The sequence below is a fragment of the Amblyomma americanum genome, chromosome 3 (assembly GCF_052857255.1).
Source record: "Amblyomma americanum isolate KBUSLIRL-KWMA chromosome 3, ASM5285725v1, whole genome shotgun sequence".
NCBI lineage: Eukaryota > Metazoa > Arthropoda > Arachnida > Ixodida > Ixodidae > Amblyomma > Amblyomma americanum.
In genome coordinates this window covers 110,324,730-110,349,655 of record NC_135499.1, presented here as the reverse complement: position 1 = coordinate 110,349,655, position 24,926 = coordinate 110,324,730, and the positions used below count along the sequence as shown (strand labels likewise).

Genomic DNA, 24,926 nt, shown 5'->3' with positions numbered 1-24,926 from the left:
CCATTTCATCTGAGCAAAGAAAAAAATGCAAACCATAAGACGGCCACTTGCGTCTACTTTTACACACTCTACAACAATGCCAATTGAGTTTCGCATCAAAAGCAAAACACTCCCAGAAGTGCCAACGGCAAGACTCACACAGATGTCATAGCGGGATCGAAAAGGTAACAACATGGTGTCAGCTCGCCCTTCACATTCTACTTTTGTCTCTTGTATAGCCGCAATGTCGATGTAATTTTGTAGTAGAAGGCGATTTAATTGATACTGCCGCCGCTTTGCAGGTAGCCCTCTTACGTTAAGCGTTGCTATACGTAATGCTGCATCTTTTTTCCCCTCCATCTTTTCTTTTTAAAGCAAATTGTACTGCCTATTATTGACTTTGTGAACAAGGAAGCTACGTGCAGGAACGTCGCTGAACTCACAATAGTCCATGGTTGCGCTGACTAGGAAACTTGAAAGGCGACGCTGCCTGTTGTCCGTCGATGCTGCCGCTGCACGTGGTCGACCGAACTACGGAGGCGGCTTGGCCGCCTGCCGCGGTCGGGCGGAACGGTAGGCCGCGGCTTGAAAGACGGACGCCTCACTCCAGCAGCTTTCGCCGGAGGTTCTTCAGCGCCTTCTTCTGGAGTATGCGGTGCATCGGAATTCTTTTCTCTAGGTCGCTTTCCAGCCTGACTGCCACTTGCAGCCACGGAGACCACCATTTCCTCCTGCTGACTTTCAGCGTTCTTCGAAGCCTCGTTAGGACGGGCGGCGGCGTCTTCCAACACTGCAGCCTTCTCATCAGGCAATCCGTCTTGCGGGACACTGGAAGCAGGCTCAAGCCTCCCGCTCCCCTATTCGAACTGTTTGAATGGTGCACCAGTGTCTCCAAAACGTTGCCTCCCTTTCCCGTCGCTGCTTCTTCGGCGTCAAGCTCATTCATCATCAGCTCGGACGCTGCTTCGTTAGAAGAGCGCCCGGTCACGCTGGCTTACGTTCGCGCACACTCACTCTCCTCATGCCCGAACCGACGGCACGCACCACACCGCGGAATTTTGCAATCAGGCCGAACATGACCCTTGCCACGGCAGCGCAAGCAGAGGGGGGCCCTGCCCGTTACCACAACCAGGGCCGATTCACCAGCGATGTTCACCTGATGCGGCAAATGGTCCAGCTTGACTCCCGATTTCAGCGAAAGAGACACCTGGCGCGTTGTCGACCCTTTATCGGTGACGCCTTGTACCCGCCAACGGTCAGCCTTGGCCTCAGTTACTTTTCCGTACGGCACAGAGGCCGCTCGCACGTCTTCATCTGGCACGCCGGGAAGCAACCAGTGAATCTTCATTCGAACATCTTGGTTTGCTGGGTCAATTATCAAACACCGACGTTCCTTCACTTGCATTTCACCAGCGGCGAGCATCTTCTTGACAGCGTGAGCACTTTCGAAAGTCACCGCCCAGACGTGACTCATCCGATACGCCCCCAAGGCGGTTACGTCAGGGAGCAACTTGAGGTGAGCCAACGCGTCACGGAAATCTTCGACGCGGTACGGTCGGGCACGGACGTCAGCGTGAAGAAAAACTGTATTAAAAACTATGCTACCTGTAGGCAAACTTGGTAGGATGATCTCGTACTCGTTGTCAGTTTCAAAAAACCTGTTTCCGCGGCCAGACATGGCCGCTGTACACTGCGCAACTCTGCTGATTGCGCTGCGCAGCAAGTTAGCCTATTGTCACGTAGTGGTGACGGCAGTCGAAGCAGCGATGAAGATGGACGAAACGGTCTTCTAAAAGAACTGTTTATTGGGCTGACTTGCACCCAAAATGGACTGAATCACTCGGCGGCGGCGAAGCGACAAGCGTGCTCGGCGGTCGTCGAACAGAATGCCCGCCGCTGTCGGCCGTGCTCAATTTAAAGCTGATAGCGAACATTCGAGATAAAGGGCGCAAAGTTACTAGAACATTCCGGAACAGCGTAGAATCAGCTTTGCCTGGCTGCGATCAATCGAGATAAATCTAGTCGCGTCTTGCGTCGCAAACAAAGCGATAAGGTGGTGTCGCGGCAGATTTGAAAAACGAACAAACACTGCAAATATTGACGGCATTACTCCCCTCTCAAAGAAGCATCGACCCGATGCATTAAAACAAATAATGCGACTAGTAAGGGAAAAAACGTATCTTGCAAAAATAGAGCATGGAAATGCAGCGGCCTTTAGCGCGCATAATACGGCTTCAGACGGACTACATGGACAACTTCTGGTCGTACGCGGCGTCGCTGGAATGCAGTCATTGCGTCAGGGATGACTTCATAATCCAGTTCACCCAGCCGACGAAGAACCTTGTACGGGCCGAAATAGCGGCGCAAAAACTTTTCACTCAATCCACGACGGCGAATGGGCGTCCACACCCAGACTTGGTCTCCTGGCTTGTATTCCGCGTTGCGTCTTCGTAGCTTGTAGGGTCTGGCGTCGGACCGCTGCTGATCTTTGATCCGTAATCGGGCAAGCCTTCGAAGGAAGGAAGGAAGGCCTCAGACGTTGCAGGCACATACCCACTACGGGGGAGTGGCCAAGACACAGGCGGTTAATTACTGGATACAGGAAATTTTTGACGGGAAAAGCAGTGGAAATAGTATGTAGTCTGATAGATTGGAAGAGGGAAGGAAAGGGGTCCAGTTAACTTGGAGATCGAAGACGGGACAATTGCTTAATGTGCATAATAGTACACAATGCCTGTAATGTTGCAATGTCTTACTGACAGAGATCAGGAAAAAGAAATTAGAATGGGAGTCGCTGCGTTTCTTGAAGAAAATTTGCACAAGCCTTCGAGCTTCTTCTGCGCGTTGAAGGTAGGCAGCAACGTCGACGTTCTCTTCTTCTGTAACGTTGGGCAGCATGGCGTCTAGCGTGGTCGTGGCATCCCTGCCATGGACGAGCCTAAAAGGCGTCATCTGGGTGGTCTCCTGCACTGCGGTGTTGTAGGCGAAGACGACGTAAGGCAGGATGACATCCCAGGTTTTATGTTCGGCATCGACATACATAGCGAGCATATCGGCGATGGTTTTGTTCAGGCGCTCGGTCAGTCCGTTGGTCTGCGGATGGTATGCAGTTGTCCTCCGGTGGCTGGTTTGGCTGTAGCGCAGGATGGCTTGCGTGAGTTCCGCCGTAAATGCTGTTCCTCTGTCCGTGATGAGCACATCGGGGGCGCCGTGTCGAAGAAGAATGCACTCCACGAAAAATTTGGCCACTTCTGCTGCTGTTCCGTTCGGTAGGGCTTTCGCCTCGGCGTAGCGGGTCAGGTAGTCGGTCGCTATGATGATCCACTTATTTCCAGATGTTGACGTTGGAAAAGGGCCAAGCAAGTCCATGCCAATCTGCTGAAAGGGTCTTGAGGGAGGTTCAATGGGGTTCAGAAATCCTGCTGGTCGTGTGGGAGGAGTCTTTCGTCGCTGACAATCTCGGCATGTTTTCACATAGTGTGCGACATCGGCAGACAGTCGGGGCCAGTAATACTTGTCTTGAATGCGGCGGAGGGTGCGAGTAAACCCGAGATGTCCAGCTGTCGGCTCGTCGTGTGAAGCCTGTAGAACTTCTTCGCGGAGACAAGTAGGTACAACAAGGAGGTAGGCTGTTTTGTTCGCTGTAAAGTTCTTCTTCACAAGGACCTCATTCTGCACACAGAAAGAAGACAGTCCTCGCTTGAATGAAGCGGGGGGTGAAGAAACCTTGCCTTCCAGGTACTTGATGAGGCCTTTTAGGTTGGGGTCCGAGCGTTGCTGCTGAGCAAAAGAGCTTGCGCTGATGGGTCCCAGGAAGGCGTCCTCATCGTCGTCCAGCGGCGGTGCATCTACAGGGGCTCGTGAGAGGCAATCGGCGTCAGTGTGCTTGCGTCCGGATTTGCAAACGACGGTGACGTCAAACTCCTGGAGACGCAGACTCCATCGAGCGAGTCGGCCAGAGGGATCCTTCAAATTGGCAAGCCAGCAGAGCGCGTGGTGGTCACTGACCACCTTGAACGGCCGTCCGTAGAGGTAGGGGCGGAATTTCGACGTAGCCCAGATGATGGCAAGGCACTCCTTCTCAGTGGTCGAATAGTTAGCCTCGGCCTTGGAAAGGGAACGGCTAGCGTATGCGATGACCTTCTCCAGCCCGTCACTTTTTTGAACGAAAACGGCGCCTAGCCCCACGCTGCTTGCGTCGGTATGAACTTCAGTACCGGCGTTTTCATCAAAATGCGCAAGGATCGTTGGGGACTGTAAACGACGCTGAAGTTCCTTGACGGCTGCTGCTTGCGGCGCTTCTCATTTAAACGGCACGTCTGCCTTCGTCAGTTGGGCCAGGGGCTCGGCGATGCGCGAAAAGTTTTTCACAAATCGTCGGTAATATGCGCATAGTCCGAGAAATCTGCGCACTGCTTTCTTATCGGCCGGCGGTTGAAACTGTTCAATAGCAGCTGTTTTCTGCGGGTCTGGGCGTACTCCTTACTTGCTAACGATGTGGCCTAGCAACAGCAGCTCTTCGTAGGCAAAGTGGCATTTCTCTGCTTTCAAGGTTAGGCCAGACGACTTGATTGCGTCTAGTACTGTTCGAAGACTTGAGGTGCTCTTCAAAGTTCGAGGCGAAGACAACGACGTCATCTAAATATACCAGACAAATCTGCCACTTCAGACCTGCCAGCACTGTATCCATTACTCGCTGAAACGTCGCTGGTGCGGAACAGAGACCAAAAGCATCACCTTGAACTCAAATAGCCCATCCGGAGTTATGAATGCTGTCATCTCGCGATCTCTTTCGTCGACCTCAATTTGCCAGTAGCCGCTCTTGAGGTCCATCGATGAGAAATATTTGGCGTTGCAGAGGCGGTCCAGTGTGCCGTCGATGCGGGGGAGGGGGTAGATGTCCTTCTTTGTTATGTTGTTCAAGCGGCGGTAATCCACGCAGAATCGAAGTGCGCCGTCTTTCTTTCTCACTAGAACAACCGGTGCCGCCCATGGGCTGTTTGAAGGCTGGATGACGTCGTCGCGAAGCATTTCTTCGACTTGGTCCCGGATGGCTTGTCGTTCTCGCGGAGACACACGGTAGGGGCTTTGACGGAGAGGTCGGACGTGTTGATCCGTTATAATGCGATGCTTGGCAATTGGCGTCTGTCGCACCTTCGGCGATGTCGAAAAGCACTCACTGTAGTTTTGAAGCAGATTGCGGATCTGGTCTTGTCTGTTCCGGTGCAGGGCTGGGTTGATGTCGAAAGTGGGCGAGTTCTCTTGGTCAGGCGGATCTTCTGCGGAGGGGTCGGAGAGGGCGAAGGAATCTCGTACGTCAGATATTTCGTCGTAGAAAGCAATCGTCGTTCCTCTGTTAATATGCCGGTATTCTTCGCTGAAGTTGGTCAGCAGTACTTCGGCCTGGCCATTGCGGAAATGTGCGATGCCTCTTGCGATGATGATTCCTCGGTCTAGTAGCAACTGCATGTTCCCCTCGATGATGGCTTCAGTGTTTATGGCTTTTCGTGGCGCCTACGGTCACGATAACGCTTGAACGGGGTGGGACGCTCACTTCTTCCTCCAGGACACTTAGGGCAACGTGATTTTCTCGAGTTTTCATCGAAGCGATGGCTTCGTCCGTCGAAAGCGTGATCAGCTTGGATCGCAGGTCGATGATCGCCTGATGCTCATTAAGGAAATCCATACCCAAGATCACTTCGCGGGAGAATTGCGGTAGCACAACAAAGGTCGCAGGATACGTATGTCCTTTGACAGTCACTCGCGCTGTGCATCGTCCTGATGGCGTAATGAGGTGGCCCCCAGCGGTGCGAATTTGTGGGCCGTCCCAAGCCGTTGTGACTTTTCTGAGCTGCGCAGCGAATGTTCCATTCATCACCGAGTAATCGGCTCCTGTGTCGACTAGAGCGGTAACTTTCCGGCCGTCGATAGTCACTTCTAGGTCGGAGGTCCTGGCTCTTGCATTGCATGTCGCTCTCGGCGTCGGGTCACGGCTTCGTCGCGTATGCGAGTCAGGGGTTGGGCGTGTGGTCGAAGCTCCTCTGGGTGGCAGCGTCGATTTCAAGGTAGCTTGCGTCGTGGTCGAGGTTCTCATTGTGTGCGGCGTCGGTTCAGCGAGTGTCGGTTCTTCATGCGGCGTCGCGGGTGCAGCGTCTTCATGGGGCGTGGTCGGTGGAGGATCTTCGGCGTTTAGCTCGTGAGCAACCTCACCTCCAGAGGTTGCTGCCTTTAGTTTCCCCTACGGGGGCTGGGCGACCTTCCTCGTACCGCGGCTGCGTAGCTGCGGCGTGGCGACGCAAAGCGCGAGGTTGACGGCGATGGTGAGGGCGAAAAGCGGTTCGGCGTGTACTCTTCTCGACGCAGGTACTCGTCGATTTCGTGCGGACGTTGTCCGAAGCGTGGTCGTGGGGCGTTAACGGCAAATCCTCGAAGACCGATACGTCGGTACGGGCAGTGACGAAGAATATGGCCGGCCTCACCGCAATGGAAGCACAACGGCCGGTTGTCGGAAGTCCTCCAGGCGTCGCATTTCCTGGGGCTTGAGCGTCGGTCATAGGCTGGGCGGGCGGGGGCTGGGAGGCGTCGTTGTGGAACAAGTGGCTCATCTCGGGGAGGACGTGGGGGTTGTCGTTGGGGCTGGGCAGTCCTTACTGCAGCGGCGTAGGTCATGGCCTGGGGTTCTGCGGCCGTCGGGGTGCCAAGTGCCTGTTGCACTTCTTCCCGTACCACGTCCATCAGAGTCGCTGCTTGTGGCGGCGGGGAGGGTGGCAGTAATCGGCGTAGCTCTTCTCGGACGATTTCGCGGATAACTTCCCGCAAGCTGTCGCTGGTGGTGGCCGGCGTGTCCGAACGGATTGCACAGGCAGAGGAAGGACGATTGTACTGCCGAGCCCGGACGTCGAGGGTCTTCTCAATCGTGCAGGCTTCTTGCATGAATTCCTCGACTGTTTTTGGCGGCTGGCGGACGAGGCTTGCAAAGAGTTGTTCTTTTACGCCGCGCATTAAAAACTGAACTTTCTTTTCCTCGGTCATCCCGGGGTCGGCGCGGCGAAACAGGCGCTTCATCTCCTCGACGTAACCGCGGACGGGCTCATTCGGAAGCTGGATCCTGGACTCGAGGAGTCGTTCGGCTCTTTCTTTCCTCACGACACTGGTGAATACCTTCAATAGTTCTCTCTTGAATAGCTCCCATGTCGTAAGGGACGACTCGTAGTTTTCGTACCACGTGCGTGCGGAGCCATCCAATGAGAAGAACACCTGTCCAATTTTTGCCGCATCATCCCACTTGTTGAATGATGCCACGCGCTCAAATTGATCCAACCATTCTTCAGGGTCTTCGCCTAGGGATCCATTGAAAGTTGGCGGCACCCGCGGCTGCTGCAGTATGATCGGTGTCGACATCTTCGGCGAGGTTGTGGTGCTCGTAGCCGCGTCTTTTCGCTGTCTTGTGCGGTCCGGCAATTTCCCGAACTCAGGCTCCTCTCCCTGGAGACGTCTGCTGGCTCGCTGAGCTGCTGGCTCGTACTCGGGTGCGAAGCGCTCAGGGCTGGCTTCACGACTTTAAGGGGGCGTCCGGAACATGGAAGGCTACCCCGCACCTCCACCAGATGTCACGTAGTGGTGACGGCAGTCGAAGCAGCGATGAAGATGGACGAAACGGTCTTCTAAAAGAACTGTTTATTGGGCTGACTTGCACCCAAAATGGACTGAATCACTCGGCGGCGGCGAAGCGACAAGCGTGCTCGGCGGTCGTCGAACAGAATGCCCGCCGCTGTCGGCCGTACTCAATTTAAAGCTGATAGCGAACATTCGAGATAAAGGGCGCAAAGTTACTAGAACATTCCGGAACAGCGTAGAATCAGCTTTGCCTGGCTGCGATCAATCGAGATAAATCTAGTCGCGTCTTGCGTCGCAAACAAAGCGATAAGGTGATGTCGCGGCAGATTTGAAAAACGAACAAACACTGCAAATATTGGCGGCACTATATTGGAATACAAATTGTAGTACAGATAGAATCTTCCTGTTGGAAAAAAAAACCGATAGAACAAAAACAAGAACAAAACGATAGCAGAGCATGGTTTCGATCCACGGACCTCTAGGTCATAGGCCCAACACGCTTCCACTGCGCCACTCTGCTTTTTTTTTCTTTATTGCACTGCGCCACTCTGCTGATTGCACTCCGCAGAAACGTAGTGTCTATTCTAAGGCAGAGCGTAAACCAGTTTCTTCAGAGGCATATTTGGGCCTCCTGATCTTAGGCTCGGCACCGAATGTCCTTCGCAAAGATTCAAAGGGAGCCGCTCGCTGTATACCTGGGGAAGTGAATGGCCTTGATAGCAGCGGCCGAGCTGGATAGACTGCCCGCGCCATATCCGGCAACGCCAAGTCGAGAGCGTGTGGCACTGTTGCCGCTACTGTGTCCGCTTAATAACAACCGAACACTTCGTAATTGCTCTCTTTTCTCCATCAAGGTGTTCGATAGCTGAATATAATTGCCAGAAGATACGCCCCTTGTGCACCGATTTTGAAGGCTACCGATAAATCTGTTCACTGCTTAGAACGAATGCTCTTGACCAGTCTTGATTTATAAATAATATTAATAAATTGTATATTTTAACTTCCTGCCCAATTGTCGCCTCGTAGTGAAGGTTTCTGGAATTATTTTTCAAAAATATATGCGACACCTGTGCAAAGGTAACATGGTGAGTGACATTGATTCCGCCACTGCCATTCGCTGCAAGCCTGACGTCCCGGCGACACCTCTGGTAAGCGGTTAGTCATTCTGGTTTCCAGTCGTCTACGCGGGCGCCGGTAGCGCTATAAATGAAGCGGAGGGGGAACGACGCGCGTTCCACACAGTCGATCCCATACAGGGCATGTATGTAGTATGCGAAGACCAACACAGCGGTCACTTGCAGAAGTCTTGCTTTGAGATCGCAGTTCATGATGCACTCGCAATGATAGCGGTGAAACATGCATAGGGGATTGCACGGGCGGGAGAGGTAGATAGATAAAGAGGAGGAGGGAAAGGCAGGGATGTTAACCAGAAAGGGGTTCCGGTTGGCTACCCTGCACTGGGGAAGAGGGATTAGGGGACTAAAAGGAGGAAGAGAGAAGGAACAAAAGGCGTAACACACACACACACGCACAACGCTCTCACAATTTGTCACTCAATCCAGTCGTTCTCAAGGAGGCAAAGAGTGCCTTGTATGCCTTGCGGGCAGTCGACTGCTGTTGCCACGGACCGAGGATCTTTTGCTCTGTTAATGGGCGGGGATCGATGCGGGCCAGGGAACAACACAGTGTATGTCTTGCACTCGCAAATGCAGGGCACTCACAGAGAAGATGTGCGATGGTCTCCTCACAACCACAGCTCTCACAGGCAGGGCTGTCGGTCATCCCCATCCGGAAAGCATAGTAATTGGTAAATGCAACACCGATCCATAAACGGCATAACAGTGTTGCATCGCGACGTTCTAAGTTACGTGGAAGACGAAGGCACAGTTCAGGGTACAGTGCCTTGAGGCGGAGGTTGCAAAACTCTCCCGTGTTCCGCGCTGAAAGTGTGAGCTCCAGCGCCAAAGGGCGAAGCCCACACGCAGCGTCATTTCTCGATATTGGGATCCTCACTGGAAGTCCGTCGTTGTGAGCAGAACGCGCAGCCGCATCGGCCTGGTGATTGCCGTTAATACCGCAGTGTCCTGGCAGCCATTGAAAAACGATGTCATGACCTTTGGAAACGGTGCCGTGGTACAGTAGACGGATCTCAGCAACAAGTTGATCCTGCGACCCACGGCGTAGCGCAGCTTGCAGGGCTTGAAGGGCTGGTTTAGATTCGGTGAAAACCGTCCAGTCATGTGGAGGTTATTTACTGATGAACTACCGCAGCCCGTAAGGCTGTGAGTTCCGCACCAGTTGAAGATGTTGGATAGGTCGTCTTCACTTTCATGAAGATGGATCTGGCCGGTATCACTACCGACCCCGCAGAACTGGTCGAGTGAACTGATCCATCTGTGTAAATATGTATGCGGTGACTGTGGTAAAAATGCAAGTGATTCAATGTCAGTTTGAGAGCGGGCAGTGATACACCAGCTTTTTTTGTAATGCCAGGAATATAGAGGTGAACCGGAGGTTCATGACGACTCCATAAGGGTGAGCTCGGTCTTGACGCAAAGGTGAACTGCGATGGAAAATATGCGCGATGGGCTTCAATTACTTTGGCGAATGCAGTACGAGGCCGAATTATTTGGAGTGTTGCGAGGTGATGACAGGGAACCCGTGTGAGGTGCCGAATATGTGTTCTCATGGTGTCAGCAGCAATGTATGTAGTAACAGGATGTTCCCGGGCAACAAGAACTGTTGCTGCTGTTGATGCACATTTAGGCAGTCCAGGACAGATACGGAGAGCTTGCGCTTGCACGCTTTGAAGAGTCTTGATATTTGTTTTTCTAATGGAACTGAATATCGGAAGACTGTACCGCATGTAGCCCACAAATGGGGAACGGTACAGTTGTAGCATCGAGCGCACTGATGCGCCCCAGGACTTTCCCCCGAGGAAGGAGAGGACGTGGACAATCGAAATTAGTCTCTTTCTCATGTCGTAGATATGTGGACTCCACGAGAGGTTCCTGTCGATGACAACACCAAGGAATCTGTGGCTTCTCTCATAGGGAATGGCTTCGCCATTAGTGCGAATGGTGTAACGTGACATTATTTTGCGTGTGAACGCCACAAGTGAACACTTTTCGGTCGAAATGTTCAGGTCCTGCAAGCGAAGATAAGATGTCAATATCGGTGCCGATTTTTGAAGTCTTGCACGAACTTGAGGACGGGTCACCCCTGATGCCCAAATACAGATGTTATCTGCACATACCGAGATCTGAGCAGATTGTGGCATTACGTCGACCAGGCCAATAAGAGCAAGGTTGAAGACAACTGGGCTCAGCACTCCACCCTGAGGGACTCCGCGCGAATTTCGGTGTAAGGACGTTGGTCCGTCCGCATTCAGGACAAAAAATGACCACTCTGATAAATAGCTGCGTATCCAGCTGAACGTGCGGCCTCCGATCTCAGCAGCTTCCATTGCGTCCAAAATGGCCTGTTGCGTTACGTTGTCGTACGCGCCCTTGATATCCAAAAACAATGCCACGGTCAGTCTTTTCAAACTTTTGCTGTGGTGCACCGACGTTACAAGGTCAACCACGTTGTCGATAGAAGAGCGGCCCCGTCTGAACCCAGACATGAAGGTTGGATAAATCTGATATCGCTCCAAGTACCATTCCACGCGTGTGGGCAGCATTCTTTCCATGACTTTAGCGACGCAGCTGGCGAGTGCAATTGGACGGTATGATGAAAGGTCGAGCGGTGCTTTCCCCGGCTTAAGAAGTGGAACCAGACGACTGGTCTTCCAATGATGAGGAACTATGCTTGCAGTCCATGACATGTTATAAGTGTCCAAAAGAGCCCGTCGAGCTTCTTTGCCAAGGTTGGCAAGTGCGGAGTACGTCACACCATCGGGCCCTGGTGATGATGACCTTCTAAACAAGCCAGCGCAGCATCAAGTTATTCCATGGAGAATAGTGCATCCATCCGAGAATCCCGTGAGGGTGGCACATTGTTGCAGTGCAGCGTTGCGCCTGGATTCGGAGGGCCTGTTATTTTTGCGCAGAAATCTCCGGTTACCTAAACCACACTGCGCCTTTGGTGGAGCGCTACGGATTTGAACGGGTAGCGCTATGGAGGGTACGTGCGAAGACACCGAATTACCCTCCAAACGCGTGACAAAGGCTTCCGTGGATCAAGTGTTTGGCAAAATGTCCTCCACCGTTGTGTTTTCAGTGCCTGAATTCTGCGCTGAATCTTCTTCTGTATGCGCCTAGCATCTCTTAGGTCTAGGCGCGACTTTGTGCGTCGGTATCTGCGCTCTGCCCTGCGCCGTTGTGATCGCAGTCGCTGCAATTCGAAGTCAAAATCGGTGCAGTTAGCGACAGAGTTAAAGGGGCAGGTGGCGTGTTCCATGGCCTCCTTAATTTTTTGTTCAAGACCGGTAGAGAAGCCCTCTGCGCAAGCAGCCTCTATAAGTAATTTAAAAACTGTCCAGTCAACGCGCTGCCTACACGTGGCTGGGGAAAATGTGGAATGGCCGGTAATAATCAGATAGGTTGGGATATGGTCGCTGCCATGGGTTTCTAAATCCGAAAACCACCGAACGCTGTTCCTAACGCCTCCCCACATGGTGTGATGAGCATTGAAGTCACCCATAATAACCCACGGAGCAGGTGTAGCTGCCATCAAACCACTCAACCTTCTGGCGTCGAAACGACTTGATGGCGCCAAGTACACCGCCAGTAGCGTAAACATCAGGTCTCGGCTCTTCACAGTCAGGCAAACATACTGATTGTCTTCGTTCGGAGGAACTGAATGTTGCCCATATGTAAGTTCACGTCGAATGTAGACGATGATTTTGCTGGATCTGTTGCACGTGGGTGATGAAAATGCCTCGTAACCGTATATTCGCAAAATTGCCGGGGTCTTCAGTTCACAAATCACAAGAATGGGGAAGTGATTCTCGTAGACGTAGTGCCGTAAATCGAAAATCCGGGACTGGAGCCCACGAGCATTCCATTGGAAAAAGAAAGCTTGCATGACTTTCTTTTGAAAAGACAGGTCCGAAGGAGCCATGATGCCGTCTACTGTAGAGTCGCAAGAACTGGATGTAGCGTGTCCAGCACTTCAAGTGCGCTATTTGCTGCTGGCGTGCGTAGGCTGGAAAGCAGAGCACGCATGGCAATCATTAGTGACGTTAGCATTGCAATCACTTGCATATCTGGGCCATGGCCTTGATCGTGCCTGTTGGCTGGATCAGTCGTAGGCGCTGCACACTGCCCTGAGTGCGCCAACATCCCTGGCGCAGTAGGCGTAGAAGGCTTTGGCAGTGGTGGCCAAGTTGAATCTGAGGCAGCAGGTCCAGCCTCACCAAGCGCCGGGCTCCCTTGATTTGGTACGGTTTTAGGTGGAGGCGGACAAGCTGCAGTTGCGTTTGGGGCATTATTGTCAAATGTGACTGCTTTCTTTGACGACCTTCGGCGGCGTGAACGACGTCGTCGCACCTTTGCGGCGGCTTGTTTGTGCATAGAATGGTCTCGTACCATTTGCTTCAGTACCGCCCGCTCGGTCTTTAGACGGGGGCAGTCTTTCGAGGAAGAGTCATGAGGGCCGTGGCAGTTGGCGCACTTCAAGGTAGTCGCGCGGCAAACATCACCGCTGTGTGACTCGGAGCATCGCGGGCACACGATGGAGTTGATGCAGACGCCGCTCACGCGGCCGATCCTCATGCACTTCCTGCATTAAAGTGGCTTAGGCACAAAAGGTCGAACTGGATGACGAAAGTGCCCAACCTTCATGTACGATGGTATGCAGTCACGCTTGAAGGTCAGCTTGATGCATGTAGATCTTCCTAACCGCTGAACTTGAAAATGGAAATGCCGTTGGTTGCCGGCTTGATCAACATGGGTAATCTGCATCACAGATGGCGATGTCGACGTTGTAGATTACGCCAGCCGTAGTGCCGCTGTCCTGGAGAATAAGGGGGCGTATACACTGATGCTGCGGAGTTTGGTGATTGCGGTTAAATTCTCTAGTGAACTTCGCTCCAACATATCAACGGCAATGACGTTTTTGAACAGGTTGATTCTGACATCTTTAATGTCTCCCGGTACGAGGCTCTCCAGATTAATAGAGATGGCTTGCCTGTTCAGTAGGTTCAAGTTGTCCGTTGAGTTCAACGGCACAAAGAAGGCTGTATGCGCTGAGGAACTTCGCGCCGTGATGATCGTTGGCGTTCTTGATGAGGACACCGTTGACGTGCTCGATGAGGACGATTCGGCTTGTCTACGCAGTCTGCGCTTTGCCTTCTTGCCAACAACCGGTATGAAACCGTCGTCGGCCGAGCACGAGGAGTGAAGTCTTCACTTGGCACCGAGTACACAACAGTGCCCTGGCTGCTCGAGTCACTCTGGCGGTGCAGGCGCTTCCTCTCGGCGGCTGCTGTCGACCCACCGGGTTCCAATAGAGGCACAGCAGCCTCCACTTCCATCGCCGTGGCAAAAAGTGAGCGGCGCCTCCCTGATTATAGCACAAATTAACAAAAAACTGCAGAGACGGGAAGGCAGCGTTTTGGCGGGAGAGAAATGGGTGCAGCCACCGGAAGTAAACAAACCGGTTGTCAATGGGTGAAGTGTTCTCGGACGGGACGCAGTACCAACCTGTTTTACTAGGGCACGTCGGAGTGTATTACTTGAGGCAGGAGAGGACGAGTGCCGTTTTTAATCGCCGTTATTTTCAGTGTTAATGAAGCTATCTGGAAAATTCTTGTGATGGGTTGACGAGTGTTGGAACACGTATCATTCGTATGTTTTACATAACCTCGTTAAATATCAATCACAAATAACCTTTATTTCCAACTCCAGGTTGACGAGGAGTGCTGCTAGAAACCAGTCGCTTACAGCTTGAGAGAGTCGGGGACCACGCATCCATCAGTAGACGACAGTTTACATAAAAAAATGCAAAGACATTGTTCAAGGCATTCATTTGGTAGGAAAAGCAGCAATATAACAATTTAACTGGAAAGCACCGTTCACCAACATCGAAAAATGGCGAAACCTTTTCAGCGAATAGTTATGTATGATTCTAGGGCGAAACAACAAATATGTAAAAATTGCGGCATCATTGCGTTACAAATAACTGGCAGTCTGGCATCAAAAAGTAGAGAAATCAACGCATAGAGTTTTTCCTATTTATTCAGCACGAAGGGTACCTTGTAGACAAATCACGGCAGTATATTTTCCGCACGGTGATGTCGTATGAGTCATCGGTTAGAAGCACGGGTTCGAGGATCACTTCTCAGTGCAGTTGTAACGAAGCAAGCTGTTTAAAATTCTTTAAAAATCTATTCAGAGAGAAACAATGAGTATGTCGAACGGATTCCAAATACATAATGTTTCACCTAAGAATTTACACAATTTTTTTAAAAGGGTCTTTTGAGTTAGAGGGCCGCTTTGTTCGGCATTGCTTTGTCAGAGGTGCAGCATATCAGAATACAGCTTAGATATGCTACCTGGCAGACTGTTTAACAAATATTGAAAAGATAACTTGTTACCTGTTACAGTTAGGCTCCTTTATTACTGAGAGGTGTGCAGCGACAGTAAGTAACACCCAGCATTTCGTAAACGCGGTTTACATCGACGCTGCGGCCCAACAAATAATGGAGATTTCGACGAGTTACCTGCACTGGAGAGGCTGCTTTGCGCGCAAGCTTCTCGAAAACTCATGTATTTTGGCGCTATGAAGACAGAATTTGATGGATCACAGCGCCGAGGTAAGCCGCGTTTTCGAAATCTTAAAAATTAATATGAATATTCCCGCGAATCTTTGTATCGTTTATATGTTCATTCTTTAAAACTGCCGACACGCCGCTTTATCGCTTTGTTTATGATGAAAGACGCGATCACATTTATATCAATTGATCGCATCCAGAAGGAGGCAATTCTACGTTGTTCCTGAATTTTGCAGTTACTTTGCACGCTTCATCTCGAAAGTTCCCTATCAGCTTTAAATTCAGCACTGCCGAACGCGGCGGAGATTCCGTTTGACGACCGCCGAGTGAGTCAGTCCATTGCAGGCGCAAGTCAGCCCAAATAAAGAGTTTTGTTCAGACGCCATTGCTGCTTTATTTTTACGGATGGCAGTCACTACTACATGACACCTGGTGGAGGTTCTGGGTAACCGTCTATGTTCCGGACACCCCTTTCAAGTCGTGACGCGAGCCCTCTGCGCTTCGCACCAGAGGACGAGCCACCAGTTAACCGAGCCAGCCGGCGTCTACAGGGAGAGCAGCCTGAGTTCGGGACCCTGCCGGGCCGCACCCGATAACCAAAAGACGCCGCAATGTCAACCATGGCCTCGTCACATACGTCAACCCCCATCGTCCTGCAGCAGCCGCGGATTCCGGCAACAATCAATGGCTCCCTAGGCGAAGACCCCGAAGATAGTTGCATCATTTTGAACGCGTGGCATCGTTCAACAGCTTGGATGATGCGAATAAAATAGGACACGCCTTTTTCTCACTGGAGGGCTCAGTACGCACGTGGTATCAAAACCACGAGTCTTCCCTAGAGACATGTGGGCAATTGAGGGAAGAAAGAGTCGAACGAATCCTCGACTTCAGGATTCAGCTTCCGAACGAGCACGTACGCGGTTCGGTCGAAGAAATGAAGCGCCTCTATCGTCGATCTGATTACAATATAACTGAAGAAAAAAGAATTCAGATTTTAATGCGCGGCGTCAAATAACTCCTTGCCAGCCTTGTCCGCCAGCCGCCAAAAACCGTAGAGGGATTCATGCAAGAAGCCTGAACCATTGAGAAGGCCCTCGACGTCCGGACTCCTCAGTACAACCGCCTTGCTTATTTCCCTGTAATTCGTTCGGACACGATGACTACCAACAGCGACAGCTTGCGGGAAGCTATCCGCGAAATCTTTCTCGAGAAGCTACGACGACTGCTGCCATCCTCCCACAGGCGCAAGCAGCGACTCTCATAGATGTCGTACGGGAACAAGTGAAACAGGAACTTGGCACCCCGGCAGCCTTAGAACCCTAGGCCATGACGTACGCCGCCGAAGTACGCACACCTCAGCTCCAAAGACACCCCTACGTCCTCTTCCACATGAACCACTAGTTCCAGAACGCCGCCTCCCTGTCCCCGCGCGCACAGCCTACGAGCGACGCTGAAGCCCCAGGAAATGCGACGCCTGGAGGACTTCCGACAACCGGCCGTAGTGCTTCCATTGCGGTGAGGACGGGCATATTTTTTGTCACTGCACGTATCTGTCTCCGAGGATCTGCCATAGATGCACTACAACCACGCTTCGGCCAACGTCGGCAAGAAATCGACGAGTACCTGCACCGGGCAGAGTATGCGCCAAACCGCCTTTCGCGCTCACCATCGCCGTCAACCTCGCGCTTTGTGTCACCACGCCGCAGTTACGCAGCCGCAAGGAAGGTCGCCCAGCCCCGTTGGAGAAACTAAAGACAGCAACCTGTGGAGGTGAGGTTGCTCCCGAGCGAAACGCCGAAGATCCTCTACAGACCATGCCGCATGAAGACTCCGCCCCCCACAAGCCGAAACCGCATACAATAACAACCTTGACCACGACACAACGCGCCTTCAAAACGACGTCGCCACTCCGAAAAGCTCTCACTGCATGATGTACCAACCACTCATAAACCCGAAAGCAAGAGCCAGGACATTCGTCTTATAAGTGGTTATCGACGGCCGTAAAGTTACCGGTCTGGTGTACACAGGAGCAGATCACTCGGTGGACAATGGAACATTCGTTACACAACTGTGGAAAGTCACGACCGCTTGGGACGGCCCACAAATGCGCACCGCAGGAGGACACCTCATTACGCCTTCACGAAGATGCACAGCGCGAGTGGCTGTCAAGGGACATACCTATCCTGCGACCTTCGTAATGTTATAGGAATGTTCCCGCGGCGTAACATTGGGCATGGGTTTTCGAAATGAACATTAGGCGCTCATAGACCTTCAATCCGAACTCGTCACGTTTTCGACGGACGAAACCATCCCTTCGATGAAAATCACAGAGCAGCATGTTGGCCTCAGTGTCGTCGATGAACAAGTGAACGCCCCACCCTGATCAAGCGGCGTGGTTACCGTAGGTGCCACGGAGGCCAAGAACATGGAAGCTCTCATCGAGGAGAAGAAGAAATTACTTCTAGAGCGAGGTATCGGCATCGTAAGAGTCATTGCACATTTCCGCAATGGTCAAGCTGAAGTGCTGCTGGCGAAAATCATCGAAGGATACCGGCACGTTAACAAAGGAACGAGTATTCCTTTCTTCGACGAACTGTCCTAAGTTCGCGACGCCTGCGCCCTCTCCCATCGAGCCCCAAAAGATGCACCTAAGGAAAATAACACGAACAGATTCGACCTAAACCCATCCACGCCACGGAACAAACGAGACCAGATCCGCATTCTGCTTCGAAGCTACAGCAAGTGTTTTTCGTAATCGCCGAAGGTCCGGCAAACGCCAATTGCCAAGAATCGCATTATAACCGACCAGCACTCCCGACCTCACCGTCAAAGCCCCTATCGTGTGTCGTGGCGAGAACAAGCCATGCGGGACCAAATGGAAAAAATGCTTCGCGACGACGTCATTCAGCCTTCAAACAGCCCATGGGCGGCACCGGTTGTTCTAGTGAGAAACAAAGACGGCGCACTTCGATTCTGCGTTGATTACCGCCGATGAACAACATAACAAAGAAGGACGTCTAACCCCTCCCCCGCATAGACGACACACTGGACGTGCTCTGCAACGCCAAGTATTTCTCATCGATGAACCACAAAAGCGCCTATTGGCAAATTGAGGTCGATGAAAGAGATAGCGAGAAGACCGCATTAATCACTCTAGATGGTCTTTTCGAGTTCAAGGTGATGCCATTTGGTCTCTGTTCCGCACCAGCGACGTTTCAGCGAGCAATTAATACAGTGCTGGCAGGCCTGAAGTGGCAAATTTGTCTGGTATATTTCGATGACATCGTTGTTTTCGCCTTGAACTTTGATGAGCACCTAAAAAGGCTTCGAACAGTACTAGACGCCATTAAGTCTTCCGGCCTAACCATGAAAGGAGAGAAGTGCCACTTAGCTTATTAAGAGCCACTGTTTCTATGCGACATCGTCAGCAAGGAAGTAGTACACCCACACTCGAAAAAAACAGCTCCTATCCCATTGTTTACACCGCCGGCCGATAAGAAAGCTGTGCGCAGATTCCTCGGACAGTGCGGAGCATAGCTATCCTCCTCGAACTGAACTCCCTTGGATGTGGACAGAAGATCTTTAACTTCATTAGAGCTTTCCTCACGGACCGCACTGCAACAATTGGAATTGGAAATACCAGATCAGATACCATACCAATGCCAAACAAGGGCATTCCGCGGGGATCAATCATCTCTCCCCTCTTATTCAATATTGCCTTGACAGGTTTGGCTCGTCGGCTGCAGGAATTACCCGATATAGTATTTACACTGTATGCAGACGATATAACTATCTGGACGACTAAGGGATCCCTTGCACAGAAGGAACAAGCCCTACAGGGAGAGGCATCGATTGTCGAAACATTTGTCGCTAGTAGTGGCCTTCGCTGTGCACCGGAGAAGTCAGAAGTAATCAGGGTGCACGGTCAAAACTACAAAAACTCTGGACCAATAGATCTCTATGTAGAAGGCCAACAGATTCGAGAGGTCTCGGTCATTTGAATTCTCGGGCTTTGGATTCAAAGTAACCTACACGCAGGACATACCATAAAAAATCTCAAAACAACCACCCACCAAATTACACGTATGATTCGTCGTATAACACGCCACAAGAAAGGCATGTGCGAGGAAGACGCTCTTCTTCTTGTACAGTTCTTGGTTATCTGCAGAATAGCATACGGCCTTCCGTATCATCATCTCACAAAGGGAGAACTTAAGCAGGCCGACACTCTCATTCGTAGCGCGTACAAAACAGCTCTCGGCCTTTCTCCAAGCACCTCGACCCAACGTCTAATCAAGCTTGGAGTCCACAACACCTTTGAGGAGATCAGAGATGCGGTCTTAGCATCGCAGAGAGCCCGACTCCATTAGACCACCACCGGAAGAGCCATTCTTCAGCGTATTGGTACACCACAAGATCTACAAGAGCTCTGGCGACACTCTTCCCTACCTGCAAACATAAGACAGATCTCGGTGGCTCCGCTCCCAAAACATATGCATCCAGAAATCCACAAAGGCAGACGGGAGGCTAGGGTCACTCATCTACGCCGGCGTCTAGAGTCAGATCGCAAAGCAGTCTATGTGTACGTGGCGGCGTAGACTGAACCGAGTATCTTTGTTGCAATCGCCCTTGACCACAATTTTCAACTACTGACGAGTGCTTCACTCCGGGCTGAGGATCCTGCCGCGGCGGAAGCCTCCGCCATCGCCCTTGCCATAAGGCATTGTGATCTGGCGGACAAATCAGCTCACATAATAACTGACTCGAAGCGAGCCTGTCAATATTACGTTACAGGGAGAGTCCGAAAATAACAGCGGCTCTACTCATACCGTCGGGCCTCTCACCTACACTTCCACGCCCTCATAACATTACTTGGACCCCGGGCCATTAAGGTCTTGAAGGCAACGAGGCGGCAAACGATCTAGCTCGTGAGCTAACAAACCGAGCGGATCCTTGCCCGTACCTCACCCCTCTACCATCAAACTATGGGGAACGGCTGGAGATGCTTAGATTAGATCGTAGAATATATCCCCCTCCCCATATTAAACTCACCACAGAAGAAACCACATTTTGGAGGCGAATACAAACGAATACCTTCCCTAACCTGTACTTGTACAGCTTCATTCACCCTTCCAAATACCGCCCCTTCTGTCCATGGTGCGGCGAAAAGCCTACGCTGTTTCACATTTCCTGGAATTGTCCCCAAAAACCACCTCACCTAAAAACATTACAGACATCATACGAGCAGTGGGAGGCAGCCCTGACCAGCAATGGCCTGGAGGACCGGTGTCGCATCATCAGACTGGTCCAAGCATCCGCCCAAGCCACCGGAGTCCTGAGCTGAGGTGTCCGCCTACTTGACTCGTAGAACACTTCAATGAAATAATAAATGTTTTATCTCGCTCTCTCTCTCGGACAGTGCGCACATTACCGACGATTTGTGAAAAATTTCTCGTGCATCGCCGAGCACCTGACCTAACTGACGAAAGCAGACGTGCCGTTTAAATGGGAGGCACCGCAAGCAGAAGCCTTCAAGGAACTTCAGCGTCGTTTACAGTCTCGTCGATTTTCGCCCAGCGAAGACGATAACGTCGACGTGGCCCTCTAGCTTCCGCGCGCATAAGAATTCCGAAGACTTACCCGATTGCGGATCAAAGACCAGCAGCGGACAGACGCCAGTCATACAACCTACGAAGACGCAACGCGGAATACACGCCAGGAGACCGTGTCTGGGTTTGGGCGCCCATCGCGGATCTAGTGAAAACCTCTTGCGCCCCTATTTCATCCCTTACAAGGTTATTCGTCAGCTAGGAGAACTGCACTTAGAAGTCGTCCCTGACGAAATGACAGCATCGCAGCGACGCCGCGTACGACCAGCAGTTATCCATGTCGTCCGTATAAAGCCTAATTTTGCGTACTAAAGGACGCTGTGTTTCCCCACTAGGTGTTCATTTTTGCACAATCCGTTTTATTTGTTTCTATTCGCCTTATGTTTTAAATCTTCACTTTGATGCTTCTTTGAGAGAGGAGTAATGCTACGAATCTTTCCAGAGTTTGTTCATTCTTCGAAGCTGCCGGCACGCCACTTTTTCGCCTTGCTTGTGATGCAAGACCCGACCAAATTTATCTCCATTGATCGCATCCAGGCGGAGCCGATTCTACGTTGTTGCAGAATGTTGTAACTTGGCACGCTTTATCTCGGAAGTTCGCTGTTAGCTTTATATTCAGCACGACCGAGAGCGGCGGGGATTATGTTCGGCGACCACCCAGCACGCTTGTTTAGTTGTCGCTCTGCTCTCCGGATTGCAGTCACCACTAGGCGACAATATTACTTACGCGGGGCTACACACCTCTCGATAATTAAGTCACCTAATAGTATAAGCTACAAGTTAACTATTAAGTGTTGGTTTTCATTGTTGGGACCAACATTCTGATGTGCTGAACCTCTGCCAATGCAATGACCAAAAAAGAGGTCTTCTAACACAAAAAGCGTATTTTTAAAAATTGTGTAAAATCTTACGTATATCTGCCATGCATCTTCGTACTGTTGATTTCGTTCTCGATCAAAGCCACCGGCAGGCTGCTTCATCGTTTAGTTTGTGACGCCAGGTGCAGCCAGACTTATCCCGATTGATCGCGGCCACACGCAACTGCTTCCACGTTTTTCCTGATTGTTGTAGTTGCTTTTAGTTCCTTACCTCGATGGACCCTTGCCAACTTTAAATTGAGCGCGGCAAACAAGTGCAGGGATTCTGCTCGACGACCGTCGAGCACGCTTATTGGTTTCGCTAGCACCGAGTCATTCAGCTTATTGGGGGAACAGGTCGGCTCAATAAACAGTTTCTTTTAATAGCTTTCACTAACTGTCTTGCTCACTGCCTGGACTGCTGTCACCACTATACGTGAAATCTGGTGCAGATGCTAACGGATGTCGTTGTCGCCCTCACACCGTGGGAGCCACCAAAGCATCCCAAGCCGTCCCGATGTAGCAGTTTTATTTATTTCTTTATTTATCTATTTATTTATTTATGTATTTATTTATTTATTTATTTATTTATTCTGTTCAGTTTTTTATGTATTTTTTATTACATTTTGTTGGCCTCTCTTAGAGGCCGTGACAGGATTGGGCAGACACAAAAAATTCAAACAGCACAGGGAAAAGAAGCAGCATGGTTAATCGCACATAGCGACAAGGTGACAGATCACAAGAAAGCCACAGAAGCCGTCCCAACCGAAGACGAACAGCGAAGCGGCCGTCGCCTCCTGAGGCGTTCACCTGAATATGGGCTGCTACCGGACCGTACTTCCGTAAGAATTCCTGAGTGCTGAAGTCAACCATGGCAATGACAGCAGCCTTCATTATCTTAAACGAGCCCTGACTGCCATCCACCCTGAGAGGTTCACAGGCTCACTACGTTAATCAGACAGCAGGAACTTGCGAACTCAAATCAAATAAAAGCGAGGTGCATAAAAATAAACTCTCAACTTCTCCTGCATTTTCTTTTGTGTGTGTGTATGTGGCCCATTGCATCTTTTACTGGCGAGGAAAATCCTACAGCGATGAATGTTTTAATTTCATTTCTTGTTTCTCTCAGTCGTTTCATCCGGGAAGAACGGTTCGTGCATGCAGAATCGATAGCATGACCAACGCTATTTATTGGCTACGATGCGGTTACTGAACACGCTGCCCATAGACTCGTGGCTCGTTACACAGAACGTAAACTGCTTAAAAATGACCATGTTCTAGTGTTCATCTCTTAACAAGTTGGTTGTTGTTACGGGTACCATGCGTATTGTCCCTTTGTTTTCTCACCTGTAGCTTTTGATTCTACGGTGTGCGGGGCCGCATACCTTCTTCGCGGGCCTCTGAGCCTTCAATAGGCCTGGATGGCTTTAAACGGCTGAGCAATTTTAATTCGCCATGCCATTCTCTTCGCGATGGGTAAGAGTGAATTTCAGTTTGGTGCATTGCCTCTCCGGGATATCGGGCAAGACTATATCTCCTCAGGGTGTTCGTTATTCAATTTATCAAAGTGCGCCCGACCGATTCCAGGACGTCTTCGGTTCCTTATTCTCATTTGCATCATGTACACCACAGATCTTACCGCCCACCGTCCCATTCGCTTCGTGCCATTCGACTCGTTAAAAAGCACATGATATTGCACGTTTATTTCTGTAGTGACCTCAAGAAACATAGAATTTTCAAGCGAGGCTCTAATTTGCTCCATATATTCTATTTATTCTACTATGCGAGTAAAAACACAACATAAACAACGACTCGTTTCTTGTCCACCGCACAAGACGCATTCTCAACAGAGCGCGGTGGCGATGAGGTTTCGCTACAAGCTGTGTAGGTCAGGTTGAGGCATATTTTTCAAAAATGCAACTACCGTTAGTGAACATGTCGTCCCCGTTTTTTGCTGCCCAGAATTCTCATTTTCACGATACGAAGCCCTTTCTTTTCGCGCTGCCTTCGGCCTCGGCGGACAGCTTTGATGGTGACCTCTAGTCAGTCTAGTCGCAGGGCTCGCTTTCTAGTGCTTCTCCGCCGAAGCCACGACAGTGGAGGACTGCGTATGGCTTGGAGACGGCACCCCAGGTTCTTCCCATGCGGCATTCCTGTCGTCCACGAAGCTGTACCGGCACTTAGTGCCGTCGTTTTTTGGGCTCCAGAAGCCGTAGGAGACGAAGGCTCGAGGAGTGCGGGCACCTGTCTGTACCCTGTGAAGCGACCACGCGACACGTAATATTAATATACGGCCACGATGAGCGCCAGGCCGGAAATCATCCCAATGTGCAACACCCACGAGCAACCGGGATGGCAGCGGTCTTTGCCAAGCTGGGAAGGGTTGAGGCCGCCGCGGGCAACGGCGCGTTCGGCTTCGGGCGCTCCCTTGAAGGCGGTGGTGCTGGTTTCGGCTACCGCGATGGCGGCGCCTCTGAGCGGGGCCCACGGCCGATGTTCGACGCCGATGGGCACCACGCTGGCCGATGCCGCTGGACGAGCATCTCCAACTTCGTGCTGGTCTCGTTAGGGTGTTATGGTCCCGGGTGCCTGGTTGCCGACCGGTGTACGCAAACTTGTCATGGGTGGCTGGCCTTGAGGCCCTGCCCCAGTTGAGAAAGCCTCTTGACAGAGGGTCATGCCGCACGCTCTCGATCAACTTCCTCATCGTCTTCGATGTCAGCAACCATTTCCATAGTGTACTTTGCCCCATGATCTCTGGCTACAGCCATAGATTTCAGAATGTTCAAGATATATCTTGAACATCCTGAAATCTTGACTTCAAATAAATCTAAATCACTGGATAATCTATGTCTAGACCGGCTAGAATCGCAGCCGGTATACCGTGTACTCCGCAGCAAGAACATTGCTGTAACTAGGCACGGACAGTGCAATCCAGGTACATACTGAAGCCCACACAATCATTGAGCTTTAAAGGCTCATGCACCGCCCGTACATAAGGCGCATACTGCAGCATCTCGAATACCCAATCTCCAATGATGGATGCTGTGAATCTAAAAGGAATATCCCCGGAACTGAAAGCGGAGATCACGGGCGGCCCAGTACCAAGAAACACGCCACCGGAATTCCACGAGGGTAGGCGCTATG

At 51.3% G+C, this 24,926-nt stretch overlaps 1 pseudogene; it reads right to left on the bottom strand.

The window, feature by feature from the left end:
- Positions 1-580: 580 nt before the first annotated feature.
- The window catches only part of LOC144123993 (uncharacterized), a 32,158-nt pseudogene continuing 7,812 nt past the window's right edge, over positions 581-24,926 (bottom strand).